General features: G+C 42.3%; 1 long non-coding RNA gene across 1 annotated transcript in view; it reads right to left on the reverse strand.

The window, feature by feature from the left end:
* Window positions 1–10477: 10477 nt before the first annotated feature.
* The window catches only part of LOC129647433 (uncharacterized), a 41156-nt gene continuing 24258 nt past the window's right edge, over window positions 10478–27375 (reverse strand). Inside the window, exons 2-3 of the long non-coding RNA XR_008712336.1 lie at window positions 12087–12216; window positions 10478–10724 (exon numbers count right to left, since the gene is read on the reverse strand). This is a non-coding gene — a long non-coding RNA (uncharacterized LOC129647433). The remainder of the gene's footprint in view (window positions 10725–12086; window positions 12217–27375) is intronic.

The raw sequence follows: 27375 nt of genomic DNA on the forward strand, positions 1-27375 counted from the left end.
CTAGGGAAGAAGAACAGGTTGATTTACGGACAAGATGCTTCCATTTTGCACTTGTGTTTGATGGAACCATGAGATGCCCAGTCGGAGAAAGTTTTTACCACACCTTCTCGGCTGCCCACCTCCTGCCATGCGCCTCTGACCTGCTTCCTTTCTCTTCCTTGTTCTCTCTCTCTCCTGAGTTTAAGGCCTCCCAACCTCAGGTCTTTGAATTCCCATCAGAGGAAACAAAAATAAAAACATATTTATGAGAAGGACTCATAATTAATTCTCCCTAGAGAAGACATTTGGAGGAAGCAATGGCACCCCACTCCAGTACTCTTGCCCAGAAAATCCCATGGGCGTAGGAGCCTGGTGGGCTGCAGGCCATGGGGTCGCTAAGAGTGGGACATGACTGAGCGACTTCACTTTCACTTTTCACTTTCATGCATTGGAGGAGGAAATGGCAACCCACTCCAGTGTTCTTGCCTGGAGAATCCCAGGGACGGGGGAGCCTGGTGGGAGGCCGTCTATGGAGTCGCATAGAGTTGGACACGACTGAAGCAACTTAGCAGCAGCAGCAGCAGCAGAGAAGACATTTGACAATTTCATATCAGAGTCTGATGCATCTCCTTCCATTGATTGGATGGTATTCACTGGTCTGGAACGTCCCCACAATAATGGTTAATTATATGGTTCATCTCATATCTGTTGATTAAAAGGGGTCTCCAGTGGGTTCTTTCTCAGAAGACAGCAAGAAGATCACTGAAATATGAGTTCTAACTTCTTTCCTAGAACCACCTGGGATTCCACGTACCCTGGTAGATGTCTCACAACGTATTTATATTAGAGCTATGATTTTTACCCAATATCTAGTTGTGGAACCCTTTGGCCTAAAGATAGTTTCCCTAGAATAGAAGTTCCCTAGCATAGAAGCTGAGATGGAGATTCTTGCACAAGTGATTTATGGAGGAAATGCTCTTTGGAGAGGAGGAATTAGAGAAGAAGGATAAGGCAGGAGGAAGAAACTAACAAGGACAAGGATGCTGTCTCAGCTGGAGCCTAGCTTCAGTTTGATCCCCAGGGAGCCCAGGAGCCTATCTACACCAGAGTCAATCATGCATTAGGCAAGGGGTCAGCCTTTTGTATCCCACCAGTTGGTCATTGACTGGGGGTGGCTGAGACAGGTATAACCTCCAGGCAGCTCCATGCTGAGGGCAATTCTTTGGACCAGGGGGGCAGCAGTGGGTCATAAACAGTCAGTGTTCCCTGCAGTGAGGGGATGGGCGCACCCACCCCCCTAGATTACCTGGGAAAGGTAACCGAGACAGGGAACTCATGGCTTTCTTCAAACAAGATCTTATCAGGAAGCCCAATGTATGTAAAAGAAAACACATGCTCACATACACTGCTGATGCATGGCACCTTCACCGAAAACTTTCTGACTCCTCGTCACCCCCAGAAGGAGAGAAAGCTCACCGGTTTGTATGAGAAGCCTACATAAGTAAATAGTAAATATTGTGTTAAACACTTAATGTCTAAAAATGTGAGAAAAGTAACCAAATTAGATAAGATGACCATCATCTCAAGATATAATGAGCTTAAAGCACATTCTAAAAACCCAATGAATGAAAGAAGAAAGAATAGCAAAAATAAAGATAATTTTACAAGGAGATGCAAGAAAAGTGTGTGACTAGTTCGATTATTGAACCCAATCCACACTGGGTACTTAATAAATATTTGCTGAATTGAATGGCTGAATTGAGTATCTCCCCCAAAACATCATCCTCTGAATGTTTAATGTTTTAAATTCATTCGTTGAAGTCTTAACCCCAGTATCTCAGAATGTGACCTTATCAGGAGACAGGTCTCCACAGAGATAATCAAGTTGAATGAGATCATTAGGGTGGGCCCTGATCCGGGATTGCTGGTGACCCTAAAAAGGGGGAAATGTGGACATAGACACGTAGAAGTAAGACAGTATGAAGAGAGACGAGGAGAAGACACATGTCTGCAAGCCAAGGAGGGAAGCCTGGAACCACTCCTTCCCTCACAGCTCTGAGCAGCAACCGAGTCTGCCAACACCATGGTCTTGGACTCAGCCTGGAGAACAGTGACTCAACAAACCTTTGTTGTGTAAACCGCCCGGTCTGTGGTCCTTTGTTAAGGTAGTCCCAGGAAACCAATACATGTGCCAAGGAACATGTTTGGGGAAAACACTGAGGGAGGGGTTGACAAGGCTTTGCCTGTTTGATTATAAGAAAACCAAGAGTTGTGGGACTTCTCTGGTGGTCTAGTGGTTAAGGCTTCAGCTTCCAATGCAGTGGGTGCAGTTCCGATCCCTGGTCGGGGAGTTAAGAGTCCCACAGACCTCACAGACAAAAATTTGAAACAAAACAGAAGCAATAATGCAACAAATTCAATAGACTTTTTATTTTTTTAATTTTTTTTAATTTTATTTTATTTTTAAGCTTTACAAAATTGTATTAGTTATGCCAAATATCATAATGAATCCGCCACAGACTTTTTAAATGGTCCATGTCAAAAAAGAAGAAAGGAAACTAAGAGTTGCTATATCACTGCTTGATATCAAAGTGAAATAAAGTCATCAAAGAATAATCAAAGTTATAGTAAACAGCAAAAAGTCTAAGAATACCAGCATACCATGCAAGGAAAATATAGACAGAAATAGAATTGTACTTTGAAATGATAGTATTCCACACGACAAATCTGAAGGATTGAGATTGAACAAAGAAAGTGTGGGGTTGATTATTATAATAAATTAGGTATAATTAACAGACGTAGAATCACAGAAGTTAAACTTTGTTTTAGTATAATGGATCATCAAAAATATCAAGCAAATAAAGCACAAAAAATTTTCTTCACTTGATTAACAACAAAAAAAGAGATTCTACACACCACATTCCCAAAGTAAAAAATAGTGCAACTTGAAAGAATAAACAATAGTAGAGTTGATTAAAATTTTAAATAATAACCTACATCAGAGAGGAAATCCACTATATAATTCAGTATATTTTAAACAACACATCCATTTGGTCTAATACCCACATGTGGTCAATAAAGCTTATACATGACTGTCACAAAATTTTGCAAGTGCAAGTAAATGCATTAAAATACACATAGTTGTCTTTGGGTTGTCAGACTCAGCCCTAATTTTCCTTATTTAATGAATTTTCTAAATTATCTGTTTTTTAAAAAGAAAGAAAATCATTAAGAAAAACTAGGAAAAGGAGAACTAATAAACTAAGTATAAATAAAGAAGCAAAAGCTATAGAACGAGTAACAGGAACTTCTTTGACAATTTTTTTTTAAAGTGTTAATCAATGAAATAAAAAGAAAATCTGGATTAATAATATTCAGTCAAAAAAAAAAAAGCTATCACAATTCAAACCCAAATTTTTTTATTTCACTAAAATAGAGGACCATTATTTTCAACTGTATGTTAAAATACTTGATAACCAAAACAAAACAGATGAGTTTTCAAAAATATAAAAGCTAACAAAACTTGCAGAAATAAAAGTTCTCATTTTGATTAGTGTACTGTCCTAAAGAATACCTCATGAGGTTTTCTGAGAATGTCTTTAAAAATTAATCTTCAAGCACCAAGTACCTTTGTTATTCCATCTTAGCGTGAAAAATCAACAACAGGAGATGATTTATTATAACACACTTACTGTATTGAGTTGGCCAAAAATTCCGTTCAACTTTTCTGTAAGATGTTACAGAAAAACCAAGGCAAACTTTTTGGCCAGACTAATAGCAGAGAAAAAAAAAAACAACAAAAACGCCCCAGCAGTATTAAATAGAAGGGGAAAAAAAAGGAAAAGCTTTTACAATAAAATGAAAAAAAAAAGGAGAAAAAGCAACTGACCCTGCTAAATTTGCAGATCTTTCCAATAATAAATAATTCCGTCACATATTGTTTCAGAAATGGGAAAAAAAATATGTTTCTGACCTGACTTTTTTAAGTTAAACATGAATTTATGGCCCAAACCTAAGGCCAGTAACAAAGAAGAAAACTATAATTATCAGCATAGATGCAAAGGAAGAAAGGGCAAAAGGGAGGAAGGGGAAAAGGTGAGAGAGGAAGTGAGGTAGTAGGAAGGAGGAGAATGAGATTGTTCCAAACATCTAAACACAAATAATCACTGATGACTGAGTTAGGTTTATTTCAGGAATGCAAGGTCAATAAAACAAAACATGATCAAGACAATCATTATATTAACAGGAAAAAGTAAAGATCATATAATTACACGAATAGGTACAAGGAAAGTATTTCATTAATTACAAAATATTTTCTTGATTAAAACTCTAGGAATTTTTCTTTCTTAATTTGATAAAGAGTGCATACTTAAAACCGATAGTAACTATCACACATAGCATAGAACTTAGCATTAGAAATGTCCAACTTCAAAATAGGCAGATGACAAATTTCCCTTTGTCATTAATCCTACTTAATATTGTACTAGAAAAGTTGTCCATTGTATTCTAAATAAAAGAGATGCAAACATAGACAAAGGGAAAAATAATCTATGACTTTTCACAAAATGTTATATATGAGTTGCATGAAGAAGCAGGTTATAGGGAAGATCCATGCATCTTAATTGGATTGTCATAAATTAGTGACATGCCTTAAAAAAACAACCAATGAAGTAGTGGTAGATGTTTGTTCTAGAAACCAGGAAACAATGATTAACCAAAAAGAATAGAAATCAGGAAAAGAGTCACTCATTAATGAGTATTATTGGGATAACTAGATATCCATATCAAAAAGTATGTGGATTACTACATTATGTCATACAATGAAATAAAGCCTATTTTAAAAATAGAAGCTTTAACAGTATTACAGCTATGGATGGCTGGTTATCACTATTGTCAATCAAAGATAAGATTTCAAAAGAGATGAACGGGTAGGATGAGAAAATACAACAAAACAATGCATACAAAATTCACAGGCTTACCATTCATTATGAAAATCAAAATTTAGTAACTCTAGGATCCACCTTTTAAATCAGCTGAACTTGATTTACATAGCAAAAATCCAATACATTGGGACTGCATGCAGAAGGGCATACTAACAGCTACCTCGGGGCATGTTTTCCAGAAAGCAATCTGACAATATTTAAAAACATCATTAAACTCTTCTGCACGTTGACAAATCTATTCTCATTCTCCTCCAAACTCCAAATTTTAGGAATAATAGTTTACATAAGAATGTTCATGGCAGCCGTTTAATAGCAAGCTATTATAAACAGCCTAAATGCCCAACCAGGAGTAGATGCTTAAGCAGATGAAGGCGAGTGCTGTGTGAAGTGCTTGCTTTTCTCCTTCACTCCCTCTCTCAGTGAATGACAGCACCGCCCACACAGGAACCCAACAGAAACCTAAGACTTCTTTCTTTACCATATTCCAGCCCTCCCCCCATCTGTTAGCTTCCTGACTGGTCTGGGCCTCCAATCTCAGACTCCTCCAGGTCATTTTCCGCAACAGTGCCAGAGTGCTAATTCTGAAACTCGAGTCTACTTGAAAGTCCTATAGCACCCATCCCCCTCTCCCCAATCGCCCATAAAATTAAAATCCAAACAGCATGGCATCCAAAGTTCTCCCAGACCTGACCCTACCTACCCGGTTTATTGCTTCACACCACTCACTCCCCATCCCCCACTCCCTACACACACACACACACACACACACACACACACACACACACGCATACACCCTGTTCCTAACCATCAGGACCATTTTCAGTTCAGCAAGTTCATCACGCTGTTGACAATTTACAATGCTGTTTCCTTTGCCCGGAATGCTCTCCCCTCCCCTCTTGTCCTCCTGACAAACACGCCTCACCTTTTAACCTTCACTCAAGCTTTACTTCCTTATAAGTCCTCAGTCACATAGCTGGGGTAAAATGTGCGCACTTTTGTCTCAGATAGGCAAAAATGCATTCCTACATTGATTTCCCCTCTGTTGTGTCACTCCTGCTAGTGATCGGGGCAGTACCAAAATGTATTGATAATTCCAGCTCTTGGGATTTAAAACTTAACTTTCAGGAAGATGGGGAAGGTTCCAACACCTCATGAGTCAATTTCTTCTTTTTCACAGAGACTCATGTGCCCCCACCACCCCCACCCAACGCTGCCCGCAGGGACATCCCATATCTTCACCACCGTGCGTCTGAAGATAGGAGTCTGAAGATACCAGTCTCCTTCCTGGCTTTGTTGAGATGGCACCTGCCTTGTCAAGTCTCTGAACATAATGAACTAGTAGTTGCTGAGATATGGTGTCGACCTGGTCTGAGGAGATTGTAATAATAAGAAATCCACGACCTTTGGCATCATGCCTATATTCTAAAGCCTCCTTGGTCTGAGCCCAGGAGTCTTGCCACTCTCCTGGCTGAATGAACAGTCCTACTCTGACATGTGTGTGGAGCTTCTGGAACCCTCGTGCCACGTGCTGGCTTCGGGCACCTGGTACTCTGCAATCAGGCTCATCCATGGTCCATCCTCTGCCAATGCCATCCTATTGTTCTTGAGAGATACAGGGTGGGATGATGTGATGAACTGCCCCCCAATAATACCCAAAGAAACAAGGGATCTGCCCCAATATAATACCAGACTGTTTCTACATCTTTTCCCAACCCTGAAGTTCAGCAGTTATAACTCAACCCTTGCCCTTCACCTCCTCTCTCCTGAGTGCCTTCTCTTAGTGCTGGAATGGGTTTCTGATGGCCCTTCCCAACTTAACAGGAATTACTTACATCAGTGCTTCTCAAACGTTGATGTGAATATAAATCCCCTGGGGATGCTATTAAAATGCAGATTTCTAATTCAGTAGTTATAGAGTGGGACCTGAGGGTCTGCATTTCTTACGAGTTTCCAGGTGACACCAAGCAGGCTGGTCCACCACTTTTTCAGGAATCAGGCTGATCCATCCTCGTTCACTGGATTGTATTTGTTTCCCCCACTCCACTTCCCTGGGACAATACCAGCAAAGATGGCTCAGGGAAAGAAAATAGGTGCTCAATGGGAAAATGTCTCAGAGGGTGTTCCACAAATATTATCTCAGTCCACCACCTTTTCCTCTCCCACTGGAATCCTCCTGCTTCTTATCTGCTGTACAAATTTCAGCCACTGCTCCTGTATCTGATTCTCTGCATTTCTCTAAGTAGTTTCTTGAAAGTACAGAACAGAATTCCCAAACTGGTGGCAAAGGGCTGCATATGGTCCCACAGATGTTTTGTTTTACCATCACAGTGTTTTTAAAATATATGAACGGGTTGCCAAAGGTAAAGCACTAATTCTCAACCCCAACTGCACATTAAAATCACAAAACATGTCAGTGTCTGAATGCTACCCTCAGAGCAATTCCACCTTAATTTAGTGCAAACGCATCAGTGCTTGTTTTTAATAAACTTTTTTTTTTCCTTGTCATGCCACGCGGCATGCAAGATCTCAGTTTCCTGACCAAGGATCAAAACCCTTGTCCCCTGCATGGGAAGTGTGGAATCTTAACCACTGGACCGCCAGGTAAGTCCCTTTAATAAACTGTTTATTCTTGAATAATGTGAAATGTAGAGAATTATTGCAAATGTGGTGGTTTAGTCGCTAAATTGTGTCCGACTCTTGTGACCCCATGGACTGTAGCCCACCAGGCTCTTTTGTCCATAGCATTTTCTATAATAACAGGCAATAATTTTTATTCTAGTTACAACTACATTCCCTAGACTCCCACACAGCAACTCAGGGGAGGGTGGTCCTGATAAACTTATTTTGCCCAACTTGGAAGGAGGCATGAAGCCACATAAGGAGAAAGCTGGGCATAGGGAGAGTGGTTTTTCTGGCCAGCACAGTAATGGAGAAACATTTGGTTATTCGGAGACCGGCAGACCTGATTGGGCCCTGAAAGCAGCAGCCAACGGAGAAGGCCAGTCCTCAGTGTCGTTCTGGGAGCTGTTCCCCCAAACACAGCCTCCTCAATCTATTCTTGCATCTTCCCAACAATTTCTCCCTAAATTTACAGCCTGGATTCTGTCATCTTCATTTATTTCTCTTGAGTGATAGAATAATTGGTCCAAAACTGCAAATTGCCTACCCTGTATCTATTCTCTTCTTCACTAACTTCTATATTTGGGAGGTGTAAATATGTCCTGCTTTAAAAACATATGCTCTATCTCCATATCCCTTTGCAGAATGAATGGCCAAGGAGATGAAATGGAAGAGTTTGGACAGCACTTCTGGGAAAGATCTAGAGGCAAGACCTCAGAGATACCGCAGGGTCGGTCCAGACCACTGTAATAAAGCATATAGTACAATAAAGCCAGTCACACCAATTTTGGGGTTTCCCAGTGCATCTAAAATTATGTTTACACTATACTGTAGTCTCTTAAATGTAGTCTATTAAGTGTGTAGTCTGTTAAGTCTATACTGTAGTCTGCCAAGTAGCACCATGTCTTAAAAAATGTACAGACCTTAATTTTAAAATACTTTATTGCTTAAAAACATGAGTTAACCATCATCAGCTCATCTTGCTGAGCCTTAAGCAAGTCATAATCTTTTTACAATCATCATATCAGAGATCGCTGATCACAAATCACCATCACCCATATAATCATCATGGACAAGCTTGAAATCCCGCACAGAGGTACAAAGTGAGCAAATGCTGTTGGGAAAATGGCACCGACAGACTTGCCACAAACCCGCAATTTGTTTTAAAAAAAGAGTCCAGTATCTGTGAAGGACAATGAAGAGAATCGCCATAAAACGAAGTGTGCCTGTACTTGCTGGCAAGCACTCATTTGTCCAGACCATTCTCCAAGTTGGACGAGATGTTTTTAACACCAGCTCTTGTGAAGATGGAAGCCATGTGCTAGGGATGGCAGAGAAGAAAGCCAGGAGGAGGAGGCTGGATGCTGATGCCACAGCGGTGCCATCTCAACAGCCCTCGACTCCCTGCATCCAGCCTTCCTGATATGTGAGCAACAAACTGATCTTGTTTAAGCTACTATTATGGGGGAGGGGGTTCTCCTTTCCTAAGCATTTAGAGCAGTTCCTTCATAATATAAACGTAATGCAACAAAATATCCAGCTGGAAATGAAACTTTTTGAGTGATTTTTGCTCTAGGGAAAGGGGAACTAGAAAGTCAGCTTGGCCTTTTCACCTGCCCAGTCTAATCTCCTTCGAGCAGTCAAAAGGGTCTCCCTCCATCTTCAGAGCCAGTTTAAGGTCTGGATGTTCACCCAGGTGGTCAAGGCTGAGACGATGAAAGATTGCCCTATTATCTGGCAAGGGAATTCTTTCTTTTTAAAAATAAAAATTATTTATTTCTTTGTGTGGAGTGCTTTTTTTTTTTAACTTTTTCTGGTATACTGTAATGGCACCCCACTCCAGTACTTTTGCCTTTCAGAAAATCCCATGGACGGAGGAGCCTGGTGGGCTACAGTCCATGGGGTTGCTAAGAGTCGGACACAACTGAGTGACTTCACTTTCACTTTTCACTTTCATGCATTGGAGAAGGAAATGGCAACCCACTCCAGTGTTCTTTCCTGGAGAATCCCAGGGACGGGGAGCCTGGTGGGCTGCCGTCTCTGGGGTCGCACAGAGTCGGACACGACTGAAGCGACTTAGCAGCAGCAGCAGTATACTGTAGTACAGCTGATCAACAAGGTTGTGATAGTTTCAGGTGGACAGTCAAGGGACTCAGCCGTACATACACCTGTATCCTTTCTCCCTCAGACTCTCCTTCCATCCAGGCTGCAACATGACACTGAGCAGAGTTCCCTGTGCTCTGTAGGTTCCCAGTAGGTCCTTGTTGGTTATCCATTTTAAATAGAGCAGTGTGTACCTGACCATTCTAAACTCCCAGAGTATCCCTCCGCTCCATCCTTCCTGCAAGGGGACTCCCTCTCATCAGCCCTTTTTCCAGACAAAGCCCTGTGGAGAGCCTGACTTTGGATTTACTTGTTTATTCAGGGCTTCCTAACTCTTGGTGTGTGTCACACACAAACACTGTGTATGCCAGACATAGTCTGGGCAGTAAGTGGCAACAAGAAATGAAAGATCAGGGTCTACCCTCAGGGAGCAGGCGCTCTGGTGGGGCTCCTGCTGGGAAGCCGAGCTGAGTTCTAGAATCGGCCAAGAGGAGGTGACTGTGTGGGTGAAAATAGAGAAGAAATCTCTGCCCATGAAGGCTCTGCAGCCTGGGACAGAGCTCCCTCTCCCTTTAAGGGAGGGTTTCTCTCTCAGGCCAGCTGTCGCTCTCTAATCTGCCCTCCCCACCGTGATCCCAGCTGGACTCACGGCTCACCAGCTTCCCTGTTCCTTTGTAAATTATGGATAGGAACTCTAGCCCTCATGTTCTAAGAATAGGAGCGTAAGCTGGGGTCCAGTGAGCTTAGAGAAGGGGGAGCAGAGGTCTGGTTAGGTAGTTATTAAATCTTGGTTTTTAAAGACAGGTTTCTAATAGAATATACGCACTGATTACATCCATTTATTTTATAATGAACACAGACAGTGGCCTGCCATGTGCAAGGCACTTGATCTCAGTCGTCACAGAAACCCAGAGAGTGATACACTATTATCTTCATTTTACAAATGAGATCAGTGCTCAGAGAAGTTCATTATCTTGATTGGGTGCAGTAAGAAATCAAAATTGATCCATCAGGCTCTAAGGTCACGTTCTTTCCACTTCACTGTTCTGCCTCCTCCATGCCAGCCTGCAATTAAAGATCCTGGAGAATACAGCCAGTTTAAGTTTTGCCAGGGAAATCATACAAATTGAAAACACAGCCACAACAATCACCCCATAAGAACTGATACTGAAGCTTCAAGTGGGCTGCCCAGCTTGGAGGACAGCACTAGAACCATATGAGTCCAGGAATTCAGTGTTTTTCAATAATTATCTTTCTCAAGAGTATATCCAGCCATAAGAAATATTTGACAGAACAATAAATCACTGCCTTTTTTTTTTCCTTTTTTTGGTAATTTACATGACCTATTCTTTCTGGGGATGAGGGTTTAAGGCCAGTTACTGCTGCCTGAAAGACAGAAAAAAAAAATTTTTTTTTTCTCACCATTTCACCTGCTCAGTCTTTGATTAACACGGTAGGGTCTTCAGAAATACCTACCGGTTAATGAAAATGCACAGACGAGGGGAAATTGGAGAAGAAAAGGAGTTACCAGAAACTTTTTTTCCAGACCACTGGCTCCTCCTAGAACTAATTAGCTAGAGGCATGTAGGAAGAGAGATTATATGTCTCATGGTCAGTAGGAGTGTTGGTTAGTCACCGACTGTTACCCTCTCCAGGCTGAGGAAACTTACTCCCCCAGACAGAGGCAGCGGCTCTGCTCCCCTCACGGGCGGAAGATATCTCTAAATTTGTATATACCACATACCTGCCACCTCAGTATCAGGAATGACAACTTGTCATTTATGTCTCTGTGTCAAAACTCTGAGTTGGTGGTGGTAAAAGACAAAAAAGTTAACTCAAACTGGCATAAGCTAAGAGAAAGTGTGTGTGTGTGTGTGTGTGTGTTTAAAGGAAATCTATTGGCTCATGAGACTGAAAAGTTCAAGGTTAGTACCAGATTGATAAAGCCTGGACCCAGAGGCTCAAATAGTTATCTTCAGAATTCCATTTTTCTCCATCTTAGCTCTGCTTTCCATGGTGTGGGTTAAACACTATGTGCTGACTGCTGGCAAGGTCAGGTTCACCTCATTCTTACTATTATCAACCCGAGAAGATATTCATGTAGTGCTAGTGCTTCCCTCTTAAGTTCTGGGTTCTATCTGATTGGAGAAACCTGAGTGACTCAGCCATTTCTGAACCAATCACCAGCTAGGAGAATTCAGTGCTGCTATTGGTCAGCCTTGAGGCACATGCTTCATCTCTGAAGTGGGGGGAGTGGGGGGGGGTGGGGGGGGTGGAGACTCTAAACGGGGGGTGGAGACTCTAAACCATTGGGACTGAGCAAGGTTGGATGGGAGCAGCTCGCTAAAAGAAACCCATGGAGCTTTTACTGGAAGAAAAGGTGGAACAGATAGTAAGTGATCAAATGTTAGACTCTTTGTGACCCCATGGACTGTAGCCCACCAGGTTCCTCTGTCCATGGAATTTTCCAGGCAAGAATACTGGAATAGAGTGCCATTTCCTTCTCCACTGATGGAACCTGGGTCTCCTGCATTGGCAGGTGGATTCTTTACCATTGCTCCACCGGAGAAACCTGAAACAACACATATTCGTAAAGTATTCCTACTGCCTAACACAGTGTTTGGCACATAGTAGGAGCTCATAAGCCTTTATTCAATTTATTATTGCAGTAAGAGGTCTTCCTGGTGCCGATCTGTGCTTGGAGGAGTGCCCTGACTCTGGCACCCAGTGGTGTTGATAAGAGATGCCCCTCTCCTCTGAGTTCTGACTTGATTCTCACTTGATCCTGCATAATCTGCTCCGCTTTACAGCATGTCTTCCATTTCCTAATCATAACCAGTCAACCCTCTTTCCCCTGAGGTCGAGCTCTTTAGAAGGCAAAGTCCAAGTTGCCTCCCTCCCTGGTCTTCAGAACTCAACTGGACCTGAGCTGTTCTGGATGAGACACAAATTGGGATAAGTGCATTGCTGCACCGGGATGAAGGACAGGGAGTAAAAAGATCCCAGAACGGGGGTCCTGTTCTCTAGCTCCTTCCTTGCATCCTCTTTCCGAGCCACCCAGGGCCTCCTTTCCACAGTTTATCTGGTTGGTATCCTGAGAATAAGTCCGGTGATCTTTCAAGATGGCAGCAGTTAGTGTCTAAGTAGTATGACTACGTCGGTAAATTTCCACCTCAGAGTGTTTTACTAGTTGGCCAGAAAATATTGTGCCCTTGAAATAGTCAATAGCTAAACCCTGTCTAGCATCCGTAAGAAGATACACTCATTTCCTGGCTACTGTCACTTTAGAGGTAATCCCCAAAGAAATTAAAGTTGACTGAATCGTCTTGAATTATAACTCGCACATGCTAAGTTAGCCTAGCAGGATGTTAATAATATTCTTTTTTTTTCCCACAATAATTAATTTTTTTCCCCTAAATGTCTTCCTAATTAATCAGTTCAGTTCAGTCACTCAGTTGTGTCTGACTCTTTGTGACCCCATGGACTGTGGCATGCCAGGCTTCCGTGTCCATCACCAACACCTGGAGTTTACTCAAACTCATGTCCATAGAGTCAATGATGCCAAACTGATGCACTCATTTTAAAAATTTACATTGTATAGAACAGCTATTGACCTTTATCATGAAAATTGTGCTCCAGAAGGTAAAATATCCAATTTCCTATTTTCACCACCCATATTATTTTTAAATAAGCCTGACATTTAAGACATTAATTATAGACATGCATTCTTGTTCAGGCATCATAGAAGAACCTGGAGTAACAAATAAAATTTTCATTTCTTATGCATTCCAAATAAGAACTTGAAAAGGAGAATGGGGAAGCAGTTACCCAGAACAGTGGATTTTAATGGGTGCTTGAGGATTTGTCTTCAAGTATTACTTTACAGTCAGAGGAAACCGAAAGTGAAATATAGCATAGCTTATGATAAGAGACCTAGTCTATATCTGTACCATGCATTTCTTCACAGAATGTTGTAATCCTTATCTCAGTGATCTTTATAACCACAAGGGGAGTTGAGTAGGCGGTCAATGATTCCATTTTACAGATAAAGAAATTGAGGTACAGAATAATTGAGTTTCTCAAAGTCACATACATTTGAGATAAAGCTGGGAATAAAATCCACTCTTAATTATCAGCCAGTCTAGAAACTAGTCATATTTTTCAAAGCAAAAACCCACCCAGCTTGTTATGAACCTTTACTCTGCACACTCCCGTTCTTTCTGTCTCCCTTGATTTTCTTCTCAGATATCAATTCCCTTCCTGACACCAGAATCTTTTTTTTTCCCTAATCCTTGGTTGTCTCTGAGTATGAATTGATTTCCTGTTTGTGTTCCTAAAGCTCACGAGTGCATTTATTTTTACCAGCTAAAAGACATGAACCAAAATCCTTGTGACATACATTGAAATGCAGCTGAGTTGTTAAGTGGAGCACAAAATGTTGTACAATCAAAACACAACGGTTTGTGGGTGCAGAAAGTACAGGTCTTATGCTATTCAGCCTTCATTTCCAGGAGGCATGTGTCTGCCCTTTGCTGATGGAGGGCTAAATTTGACAAATTGATTTTTTTCCAACCAGCGTTAAATAACAATTAATTTCCCAGGGGGTATAACTTTCCTTAGGGGTTGTAGTCAAATGTCCTTGTCATTTCCATGGTTAGGTGACAGAAAAGTTGAATCTTTGGTTTTTAAATAGGCATTTGACAGCAAACGTTCAGAAAGCTTCCAAGGGCTTACACTAAACACCAAACACTTCCTGGATCACATCACTTATTCTTAAACATATTGCAGATTCCAGGAGGGGAAGCATTTATTTAGCACGAATCACCTTCTAGGTGTCAGGGTTTTCTAGACACTGTTTCCCTAATCGAAAATGTATCATTGAAAATGAAGTAGAGAGAATAAAGAATCAATATTCAAGTAGGCTTTTAATAGGAGGATAGAGTGTGTTGATTAACAGCAATGGGCTGCAGAGAGCTGTGGACTCAGAGCTTAGCTCTCTGCTGCCTTGGGATAGTCAATTGATTTCCTGTGCCTGACTCCTCACTTATAAAATGATGTTAATGGTACCCAGTTCCTAGCATCCAAATGGAGCTGAAATGAGCATGTAAAGCATCCTTATAATACTCAATGAATAGCAACTGTTTGAGAGTATGCTTAAACATTTTCAAAGGCTGTTAATTGCACTAGTGTGTACGAGAATATTCAAGGCGATTTGTCCCTGGTGATTGGTGATAACCTGAACTTTGCATCCTGTTCTGTTCATCTTGTATACCATTGTATGTCTCAGACACAAGGTAACAAAGTCACTATGTGTCCATTTATAATTTGAATGAGTGCAGATGGTCCAGTTGTCTCATGGGCAAGTGGTAGAGCTTTCAGTTTCTGTAAGAAATGAGAGCATTGATTTCCAATCTTTTCTAAGAGGAGGGAGACAGAGTTCCTCCCACTTCCCTAGGGTCACAGAAAGGTAGTGGTGTATCCTTGAAGATTAGAGAACCCAGCTGGTTACCCTTTTGTAAGTAGAAAATCTTTATAGATGTGATGGAATTGAATTTTAGTTTTGCAGATGATCTAATTTGAAGCTCTGGGGTTAAGAGGGAAAAATCTCTTATTTACTAAGAACTGAATTAGAATTGGAGCTTATGATGTGTTCTTTGACACCCCCGTGGCCATAAGGCAGCTGAGCCATGAGGACCTGGATGTAACCCAAGCTCAGTTTCTCTTCCATCTCTTGCTTTGTTGGGTGTATTCTGCAAATGCTTAGGAGAATGCTTTGCCCCCCCACCCCCCTTGCACCTTTTTACAACCAACGCGGCATCTGGAATTACCAGCAGCTGCCACTAGCAGAACTTTATGCAGGAGTTTCCAGGTCTTGCTTTCGGTTCACTCTGATACAGGTGTATAAAGCCCTGCAGAATCCCTGCTGATCAGATCACTGGTCATGGCATGCACGGAGCTCATTAGCACTTTTCCTGTGTGAATGGGACCACTGCCTTGGTGTTTGATTGGTGGGAGTCAGTTAGCCACAATCAGACCAATTACACCTATAAAGTCACTCTCTCTCTCTCTCTCTCTCACACACACACACACACACACACTCACCCCCACCACCAGCTGCCTGACCTGTGGATAAACAGCCGCATCACATCCCCATCACAAGGTCAACACCACCACTAACTAGGAAGAAAGACCACAGGACTCCTTCATGTTGGGGAAAGTGGACAGTCCTACCCGAGGACGATCCTCATACCATCAGTACTGGGAACAGCAATGCGAAATGTATTTTAGCAACAAGGTGGGAAGAGTAAGGATGTGGAATGATTCAGGAAGCAGGGATAGAGATAAGCATGAGGTCATGTTGGTTAGCTATTATTATGGCACTTAAAAAAACAAACAAACCACAGAATGTACTTGGGTGTACATGAGGGCCCAAAAAAAGTCAACTAGTATCCATTAAGCAACAATGTTGATCACAATATTGAGTTGGATGTGGTTGGAAGCACATTAGAAGTATCTAAATTCTACCCATCTTTTAAGGCCTAACTTAAGTACCACAGCTTCTAAAAAACCTACCAGAATCCTCTGAACTTCTATTCTCTTTCTTGTCTGCCAGAAGTTTTCAAACTTTATTTTTACCTTGTTTTTCCCCCTGTGCTATATAGTAGGTTCTCTTCATTAGGTATTTATTTTATACACAGTAGTGTGTGTGTGTGTGTGTGTGTGTGTGTGTGTGTGTGTGTATAAATCCTAATCTCCCAATTTATCCCCCACCCTTGCTTTCCACCCTTGGTGTATATCTATACATTTGTTCTCTATGTCTGAGTCTCTACTTCTGCTTTTAAAATAGGTTCATCTGTACTATTTTTTTCTAGATTCCACATATATGCGTTAACATGCAATATTTGTTTTTCTGACTTACTTCACTCTGTATGATACTCTCTAGGTTTATCCATGTTTCTGTAAATGGCACACGTTGATTCCTTTTTATAGCTGAGTAATATTCCATTCCAGCACTTCATGGCAAATAGGTGGGGAAAAAGTGGAAACACTGGCAGGTTTTATTTTCTTGGGCTGCAAAATCACTGTGAATGGTGACTACAGCCATAAAATTAAAAGACACTTGCTCCTTGGAAGAAAAGCTATGACAAAACTAGAGAGCATATTAAAAAGCAGAAACATCATTTTGTTGACAAAGGTCCATCTAGTCAAAGCTATGATTTTTCCAGTTGTCATGTATGGATGTGAGAATTGGACTATAAAGAAGGCTGAGCACCAAAGAATTGATGCTTTTGAATTTTGGTGCGAATTGTGATGCTTTTGAATTGTCTAAGACTCTTGAGAGCTTCTTGGACAGCAAGGAGATCAAACCAGTCAATCCTAAAGGAAATCAGTCCTGAATATTCATTGGAAGGACTGATGCTGAAGCTCCAATACTGTGGCCTCCTGATGCAAAGAGCTGACTCATTGGAAAAGATCTGATGCTGGGAAAGATTGAGGGCAGGAGAAGAAGCAGGCAACAGAGGATGAGATGGTTGGATGGTATCACCGACTCAGTTAACATGAGTTTGAGCAAATTCCAGGAGAAAGTGAAGGACAGAGAAGCCTGGCGTGCTGTAGTCCATGGGATGGCAAAAAAGTAGGAGAAGACTTAGTGACTGAACAACAACAACAACATTCCATTGTATATATGTACCACATTTTCTTTCTCCACTCCTCCATCAATGAACATTTAGATTGCTTCCATGGCCTACCTATTGTAAATAGTGCATAAATATGTAAACATCTTTATTGAAGACAAGAATTCTGCAGAGGCCAATATGAACACCAGATATAAGCAGAGGGGCTCTGTGAGAAGTGGGGATGTGCTTGCCTGGGCATCTCTCCACTGATAACCTGAGGAAACCTAGGGTACCCTGGAATACTATTTGAAGAATGCTTGCCTTTAAGGTCTGTCTAGTCAAGGCTATGGTTTTTCCAGTAGTCACATATGGATGTGAGAGTTGGACTATGAAGAAAGCTGAGCACCAAAGAATTGATGCTTTTGAACTGTGGTGTTGGAGAAGACTCTTGAGAGTTCCTTGGACTGCAAGGAGATCCAACCAGTCCATCCTAAAGGAGATCAGTCCTGGGTGTTCATTGGAAGGACTGATGTTGAAGTTGAAACTCCAATACTTTGGCTACCTGATGCGAAGGGCTGACTCATTTGAAAAGACCCTGATTCTGGGAAAGATTGAGGGCAGGAGGAGAAAGGGACAACAGAAGATGAGATAGTTGGGTGGCATCGCCAACTCAATGGACATGAGTTTGGGTAAGCTCCGGGAGTTGGTGATGGACAGGGAGGCCTAGCATGCTGCAGTTCATGGGGTCGCAAAGAGTTGGACATGACTGAGCAACTGAACTGAACTGATCATTTACTTGGCAGTTAATTGGCATACACTGTCTTATGCCTCCCCCTGATTCTTGTAGGTTTGCCAACTTGATTACAAGTTTCTAAAGGGTAAACATTCTAATGACAACAACAGAAACAGCAAGGGCTAGGAGCCAGAAGATGGAAGTTCTGGGCCTGGCACTGCCAGGCATCAGGCCTTGCATATGCACCCACTCAGTGTGCTGGGCCTTCGAAGACCAAACTAGATAGCACATAAGAAATGTGACTCTAATTCCCAGCATCCCATGAGAGTCTTGGTTTCCGTGTGCTGTAGATCAACGACTCAATTATTTTTAGGGCTCCTTTCTGAGAGTGAAAGGAGCCCTAAAAATATCCTATGGACAGAGGAGACTTGCAGGCTACATTCCATAGGGTTGCAAAGAGTTGGACATGACTGAAGTGACTTAGAACTCACTCTCAGAAGTCTCCTGATTTGGGATGATAATCACATGACTTCTCTCTTTAAGGCTTCTTTTTTATTTTTAAAAAATATTTATTTATGTGTTTTAATTTTTTGGCTGTGCCAGGTCTTATTGTGGCATGCAGTATCTTTAGTTGCGGTATGCGAACCCTCACTTAGTTGCAGTACGTGGGATCCAATTCCTTTGGCCAGGGATTAAATGCAGGACCCCTGCTTTAGAAGCGTGTATCACCAGGGAAGTCCCATGGCCTCTATTTGATTCATGATGCTGTGCTGGTCCTACAGTCTTCCCTGGTGGCTCAGACGGTAAAGAATCTGCTGGCAAGGGCAGCGACCCAGGTTCAATCCCTGGATTGGGACTATCCCCTGAAGAAGCGAATGGCAATCCACTCTAGTATTCTTGCCTGGAGAATTCAATGGACAGAAGAGCCTGGTGGGCTACAGTCCATGGGGTGTCAAAGAGTCAGACACAACTGAGCAACTAACACTTACATGCTGGTGCTTCATCTACACATTCACACACCCAAACACACACACACACACACCCTCGGATCCAGCATTGGGCTTAGGACATAATAAGAACTCAATGTATATTAAATTAATTCATGGTAAGACATAATTATTAACCTAAAGGGATTCAAAACCTAGCTGAGGAGATGACTTACATGTATGAAGTCTCTGGAAATCAGTACAAACCAGTGTCCGGGGAGGGCTGGTAAATTGCAAGACACATGAGAAAGCCTGCAGGCAGATCCCATGTGCTCCATACCACAGGTGGTCCTTCCCATCACAGCAAGTGAGATTCTGAACATCGGAGCCAGTGAGAGAAGCCAGCTGAGCAATGGCCAGGACCCAGACACAGCAGACCACCAAGTGGGAACCGTGACTGGGTCCACAGGGATTTCAAGGTAGTATCAGGGAGGCACAGTGTGGGTCTGGTTAGCTGGCTGGCTGGCTGGCAGCACTCCACAGAGTGAGACATTTGACAGCAATCCAGGCAGGCAGCGGTGTCAGTCAGGTCCCCAACAGCAGTGGGGTTAATGTGCTAAGGGCAAGCCAGGCATTGGGTCCAGGCAACCCCATGCAGCTGCCAAACCCTGGAGAAGAACAAGGCATAGTGGTTTAGGCAGGAACGTTCTGGATGTTGGGGGAAAGTGGATGCTCTAATTTGGGCTGATTTGGCCAAGGGACGTGCTGGGATCTCAATGGTGGGTGAGAACTGAAAGAATGAGCTGAAAGTTGGAGGAGACCAAGAAGTGGGATTAATGTGGTTTTAGGCATGACCCCAGGGAGAGAAGCCGGATGTCCAAACCACAAACTAGGGTCTGACTTGGGTTAGTACCAGTGTTCAAATCTGGCAGCAGAAGCCTAGTCCCTGCCTCCTGTTAGACAGAACCAGGCAAAACCACTGGGGCTAATCCCACCAGATATGATGGGTCCCTGGGCATAACACGACTTCCCCAGGGCGAGCATTGCAGTGGGTGAGGCTGAAGGGAGAGACTTCTTTTTTTAATATAAATTTTAATATTTACACTGGATGTATTTTAAAACTTTGTATTCGACTTCAAGTTTTATACAAAAAAAATATTTCACAGGAATTAGATATAATAAAATATTAGGTGGCCAGTAGAAATGTGCTCCTAGACTCTAATAATCCTATAAAGAAGTATTTTCACTCTTGTGCACCTACAACAATTCAATCTCTGTGGCACGAATAGCTTCCTAAGATGAATGAATAATATCTGTTGACATAATCTCTTCAGCTCTATTGTTATTAGGAAAGACTAACTCAGGACTCTTAGTAAAGACAAATCTTCATAATGTTCACAGCAGCTCTGCTTAGAACAGCCAAGATATGGAAACAATCCAAGTGTCCATCCACAGATGAAAGGCTAGAGAAAATGGGGTACATACACACAGGATGGAATACTACCCAGTCTAAGAAGAATGAAAATTTTTCTATTTGCAGCAACATGGATGGACCTGGAGGGTACTACGCTAAGTGAAATAAGTCAGACAAAGAAAGCAAATACTGCATGTGATATCACTTATTTGTGGAATCTAAAAAACAAATGAATACAATGTGAAACAGAAATAGACTCACAGGTATAGAGATCAAACTAGTGGACACCAGTGGGGAGAGGGAAGGAAGGAGGGATACAATAGGAGAAGCAAGTTAAGAGGTACAAACCTCTATCTATCCAATAAATAAGCTGCAAGAATATTCTTGTGTAGCCCAGGGAATAGAGCCAATGTTTTATAATAACTTCAAATGGAATATAATCTGTAAAATTTTTGAATCACTATATTATACACCCAAAACTAATATAATACCATAAATTAACTATACCTCAATAAAAAAGTAAAAAAATAATAACAAATTTCAACACACAAAATACTTAGACAGCAAATCTAAAACTAGGTCATACTCAGTCAATGAAAAGCCATGAACTCCTGGTTTACCATCAATATAACCCTCCCAGCTTCCTCTTCTGCTCCATAAAAGCGTCCTCTTTCTCTTGCTGTAGGGAGACTTAACATGGTTCACCGTGGTTGCAAACCCCAGATTGCAATGCTCTGCTGATTCCTCATAAACCCATTCTGCTGGGAAAAATAAATAAAACTAGGTCATACAGCAAGGGTTTGATTGAGAATAGTTTTTGAGTTAAAGAGCCCACTGGGAGATCAGGAAACTAGGGGAGAGGGGTGCAGAGCGCAGGGCACTCAAGACGGCTTCCGGGGCAATTTCATGACGAAATGTGAGCCCCTAGAGGGGCCTTTATATGTAGCGGTCTCAAGAGGGACTGACACAGATGCACTTGAGCCCCTGAGAGAGGAGCCGATGGTGCATGGCAACAACCATCTGCAGATAAAGGTCGGGCAAGCGGTCAAGCAGGAGGGAGGCTCCTGGTTCGATGAGAGCCTGGTGAACTGAGCACAAGATCGCACCAGGCAGCTGGAGGGAACAGCTGCAGAAGAGGAGGTAGGGAAGGTCTGAGGCAGGATGCGAGGGCTTCAGCAAAGCAGACTGGGAGTCAGGTTGGAGCTCCGGTCTAGGAGGAAACGTCAGAATCGAGGACAGAAGCACAGACACACGGACGAGGCACAGGCAGTGAGGAGAGTTGTGAGGCCGGAGCATGTTGCACCCGCCCAAGTCCACAGATCCTGCCGTGGGCAGCAGGACTGCAGAGGGGTGGAACCTGGCATCCACTCTGGACTCAGACTAATTGGGGTTTTTGTCTTGATTCTACCATGAGCTGGCTGTGAGACTGTCGACAGGTTAATTAACATCTCTGAGTTGCGGTTGTCTCGTCCTGAAGATGAGGATAACAACATGGACTTGGCACACGGTGGCTGTGAAGATTATGTGACGGGACGTGTATGAAGCACTAAGCCTGGTGCCTGGCGCCATGCTAGATGCTCTGTAAACAGAGCTATTACTATCATTAAGACCAAATCCAAACCACACCTACAGGGAGGAAGGCGGATGGAGCCTTTAATACGCTGCCAGGTTGGTCCAGATCAACAAAGGAAATGGATGATGCCTAGCCTGGAGGCTCAGAGAAGGCAATGGCAAACCCACTCCAGTACTCTTGCCTGGAGAATCCCAGGGATGGGCGAGCCTGGTGGGCTGCCATCTATGGGGTCGCACAGAGTCGGACGTGACTGAAGTGACTTAGCAGCTTAGCAGCAGCCTGGAGGCTGGATGGTGCTGAGACAGAGGGACCAGGAGTGGCTTGGTCCTATGGAGAAAGCAAGGGCTGTGTTTCTTAAAATAGGAGTTCAGGTTCAGAGAAGAACCAGCCTTGGGGTGCCGACTCACTGGCCTCTGTTTCCAGCTCAAGAAGCGCCAAGCCTATAAGCAAAGTCCAACCCTTGCAGAAACAGGGAAGGGATATGGGATTCAGCAAATAAACAGCCCATCACCTTGAGAGCCAGTGGACCCTGTCATCCAAATATACCCCTCTCCTTAATTCAGGACCATTGGTACCTAAAATTCCATCATTACATGTTCATTTCTTTGAGTTAAATATTCTTCTCCCTAGGTGTAACTGTTCAAAAATGTAGGCCTTGGAAGATGTGGAACACACTGAGTCACTCATAATTCGTGTAACCAGACCTCAATCTGCTGAGATGCCTGCAACCCTCCCAGAGGATTCACGGGGGCACTGACCTTCCCAGACCTGGGGCAGCCAGCACCAGAGGAGATGAGGAAGCATCTTTAGGAAGACTTGGGAAGAAAGTGAGAAAAGATGGAAGTTCACATAGCCTTTGTTCTCTTCTTCCTGCTCACATCAGGGTTTCATGGGGTCTATTTTCTAGATTCAGTTCTCAACATGAGGACTATAGGCATCTGGTCATAGGGAAGATGGTCTGGAAAGGGAAGATGGTCTGGAAAGGTAAGTAGAGGAACATTGTCTCCACTGATACATTTTCTTGGTGTATAAAACCCTGATGAGACCTTCTTCCTTTGTTCTCCAGGCTTCCCCTGATGAAGCTAATACTTGGACACGATCTGGCTGAAGCAGCTTTGAATTTAGGCTCCAAAGCTACATGAGAAATTTATGTGTGGTTGGCTTGCAAAGGTAAGTTTTTGACCTGTAGCCCAAACCACGTGTGCCTTGAAATGTGGCTGGTTCAAACTGAGATGTGTTATAAATATAAAATACACACAAGATTTCAAAGACTTATTACAAAAAGAATGTAAAATGCTTCTTTATTAATTTTTTACATTGATTACATGTAGAAATGATAAGATTTGGAATATGCTGGACTAAATAAAATATATTATTGAAATTTAATTCCACTTTTCTTAGGTTTTTTTAATGTGACAACTACATTTTTTTAATTCCACATGTGGCTTGCTGCTGCTAAGTCACTTCAGTCGTGTCCAACTCTGCAACCCCATAGACGGCAGCCCACCAGGCTCTGCCGTCCCTGGGATTCTCCAGGCAAGAACACTGGAGTGGGTTGCCATTTCCTTCTCCAATGCATGAAAGCCAAAAGTGAAAGTAAAGTCTCTCAGTCGTGTCCCACTCTTAGAGACCCCATGGACTGCAGCCTACCAGGCTCCTCCATCCATGGGATTCTCCAGGCAAGGGTACTGGAGTGGGTTGCCATTGCCTTCTCCGCATGTGGCTTGCATTATGTTCCTATTGGACAGTACTGTTTTAGACAAATTAATGACTTAGTTTTGTCCAAAGAGCCCCAGCCCCCAAAGGTCTGGCCACCCCCACAGTGATTGGTCAGTCAGGTGTACCTGACCTCTGGCCAATCACAGAGGGGCAGCTCCTCTGGTGAGAGGGAGAGGGTGGTTCCAGGTAGGCAAAGATAACTGAACATTCCCTACAACAAAGGAAGCCCTCAACAAAATGAAAAGACAACCTGGGTGGGAGAAAATAGTTGTAAATGATATAACTAATAAGGAGTTAATATTCAAAATATATAAACAGCTCATAGAGTTGATACAACTCTATCAAAAGAAGAAACAATCCTATTGAAAAAATGAGAAGACTGGAATAGACATTTTTCTAAAGAAGACAAACAGATGGCCAACAGAATGTGGAAAGTTGCTCAAGATCATTAACCATGATAGAAATGCAAACCAAAACCACAATGAGCTATCACCTTACACCTGTTAGAAGGCTTTAATCAAAAAGAAATGTGTTGGTAAAAATGTGGGGAAAAGGGAAAGTTTGTGCACTGTTGGTGGGAGTTAAATTTATACAGCCACCATGAAAAGCAGTATGGAGTTTCCTCACAAAATTAAAAATAGAACTACCATGTGACCCAGTAATTCCACTTCTGGGTATATATTTAAAGAAAATTAAAACATTACTTTGAAAAGATAGATGCACTTCAATGTTCATAGCAGCATTATTTACAATAGCCAAGATATGGAAGCAAACTAAATGTCCCTCAACAGATGAATGGGGAATTCCCTGACTTAGGGGCTTAGGACTCTGCACTTTCACTGCTGAGGGCCCGGGTTCAATTCCTGGTCAAGGATCTAAGATTCCACAAGCTGCATGGCACAGCCAAAAACAAGACAAAACAAAAAAACAGGTGAATGGATTAAGAAGATGAGGTATCTACACACACACACACACACACACACACACTAAATACACATACACACAGAATACTATTCAGCCATGGAAAAGAATGAAATCTTGCCATTTGTAACAACATGGATGGACCTAGGGGGTATTAGGCTAAGTGAAATAAATCAGACAGAGAACGATGAACTCCATCTGAGCTCACTTATATGTGGAATGTGAAAAACAAAACAAACAGAAAGAGACTCACAAATACAGAGAACAAACAAGTGGAGAAAAGGAGGGCGGGAGGAGCAACATGGGGTAGGGGATTAAGCATGCAAACTACTATGTATAAAATATGTGTAAATAAGCTATAAGGATATAGTGTATAGCACAGAGAATGTAGTCAGTATTTTATAATTAATAATTGAGTATAACCTTTAAAAATTATGAGTCAGTATGTTGACACTGTGTTGAACACACATATATATAAGCTTATAGAAACATGTATAATATAAATCAACCATACCTAACAAAATAGATTTTAAAAAAATAACTGACATTCCTTTTATCCCTGCTGCTGGGATCTGTTAAAGAAGTGCTGTCTTGCTTCTTGTCAGACACAAGGACACTCAGGCAGCAGGAGAACCACTCCCACCCTTTCCCCACCATCAGCACTTATAGTTCCTGCCTGTGTGTGTAGAAACAGAAATTCTTAACTCTCTATTTTTTAGCCGGCTGGTATCTTGCAGGATAGAACCTCCATTAAAATACCTTGTAGAGCTCTTGACTCTGCTACCACCCTCTCACCTAGATCCAAAAACCTGCTCTAGCTCCACCTCTGAAACAATAAAAATTAGTCCTTGATTAGATTACTAAGGACACAGACCTTACCTCATTTCTTTATTCATTCAACAAATATTTGTGCAATGTCTACTCTATGCCCAGCGTTGAATAGAAGAGCTATCAAAACAGACATCTGGCTCTACCAGCAGAATTTGATGAGTCCACCTTGAAATTTCCTTCCTGAAACACTTGCTCCTTGTTGCCCCTAGACATCCCTTTTTCTAGTTCTTCCTACTTAAGCGTCCAGTCCTCCATCTCTGTGAGCTGCCTCCAGTCTTCATACCTCATTTTTTTACTGTCACAAACTCCCCAAGTTATAACTATCTTCCAATGGCTGCAAATTCAATCTATGCTGCAGCAACATCTCATCTTCTCCATGACCAAATGCTGGTCCCACCTCCCTCTTGGGCCCCAGACTCATACCTCCAGCTCCGTTTTCAACATTTCCACTTGGATGTGCAGTAACCATCTCAAATGAAACACATCTAAAGCTAACTTCTACTTTCTCCTCTAAAATCTGCTCCAATTTGATATCTTGAAAACCCATTCTTCCAGCTGTTTAGGTTTGAAAACAACTCTGCTCAGTGTTATGTGGCAGCCTGGATGGGAGGGTAGTTTGGGGGAGAATGGATAGATATATGTGTATGGCTGAGTCCCTTTGTTCTGCAGCTGAAACTATCACAACATTGTTAATTAGCCATACTCAAATATGAAATAAAAAATTTTTTTAAAAGACATGGAGCAGTCCTTTTGCCTAGAATGAAAAATTAAACAAATAATAAATAAAAATAGGAAAAAAAAATCTTGGCATTGTCCTGACTCCTCCTTCTTTCACATCCCATTTCAAATCTGTCAGCAAATCCTATCCACTCTATTTCAAAATATATCCATTTTCTGACGATTCTCTCCATGCTGACCTCTACTCCCTTGGGTCAAGCTACAGTCATCTCCTATGGGGGAAGAGGGAGGAATATTACAGCTATTTCCTAATCAGTCTTCCTGCTAGTATCCTTGCCTTCCTATATGGTCTATTATTAAGTCAAAGGCCAGAGTGAGCTTAAAAAATGTAAGCTATAGCATTATCATTCTCAGAACACTCCAGCCACTTCCATCTAAGTGAAATCCAGTGTTTGCTATATCAACCAGGCCTACCATAGTCCCCCTGTTCTCTCCAATCCAGCCACCCTGGTCCCTGGTGTCCTTGCTTTCTTCAGACATACCAGCCAAGATGCTCACACTCCAGAGGCTTTCCATTTGCTATTGCCTCTCCCTAGAAAACTCTTCTCCTAGACATGTGCACGGCTTGCTTCCTTACTTCCTTCAGGTATCTACTCAGACAACTTTCTCCAAGAGGCCTTCCCAAACCACCTCTTATAAAGTAGCACTCTATTCCTTGCTATCCCCTTCTTCTGTTTGATTTTTTTTTCCCTGATGCTCATCAGTACCTGTTGTATATTCACTTCCATGTTTTTTTGTTTTGTTTTTCAGCTACACCATGCAGCATGTTGGATCTTAGTCCCCTGACCAGGGATCGAACCCACACCCCTTGCATTGGAAGAGCAGAGTCTTAACCACTGGACCACCAGGGAAGTCCCTCACCTTTGTGTTTATTGCCTGCCTCCTATTAGGATGTGAATTCTCTGACAATAGGGAGCGTATGTTTTTGTTCACTATTGTCTCCCAGTATCAAGTATAACACCTGAAAGTGAAAGGGGAGTCGCTCAGTCGTGTCCGACTCTTTGCGACCCCATGGACTGTAGCCCACCAGGCTTCTCCATTTATGGGATTTTCCAGGCAAGAGTACTGGAGTGGGTTGCCTTTTCCTTCTCCAGGGGATCTTCCCGACCCAGGGATCAAACCTCCATCTCCCACATTTGCAGGCAGATGCTTTACCCTCTGAGCCACCAGGGAAGCAGGGTGAAGCATTGTTGTAAATGCTCGTTCAATATTTGTTGAATCCACAGTGGCAAAGAAATGGTTTCCTTCATGAAGATG

The sequence above is a fragment of the Bubalus kerabau genome, chromosome 3, assembly GCF_029407905.1.
Source record: "Bubalus kerabau isolate K-KA32 ecotype Philippines breed swamp buffalo chromosome 3, PCC_UOA_SB_1v2, whole genome shotgun sequence".
NCBI lineage: Eukaryota > Metazoa > Chordata > Mammalia > Artiodactyla > Bovidae > Bubalus > Bubalus kerabau.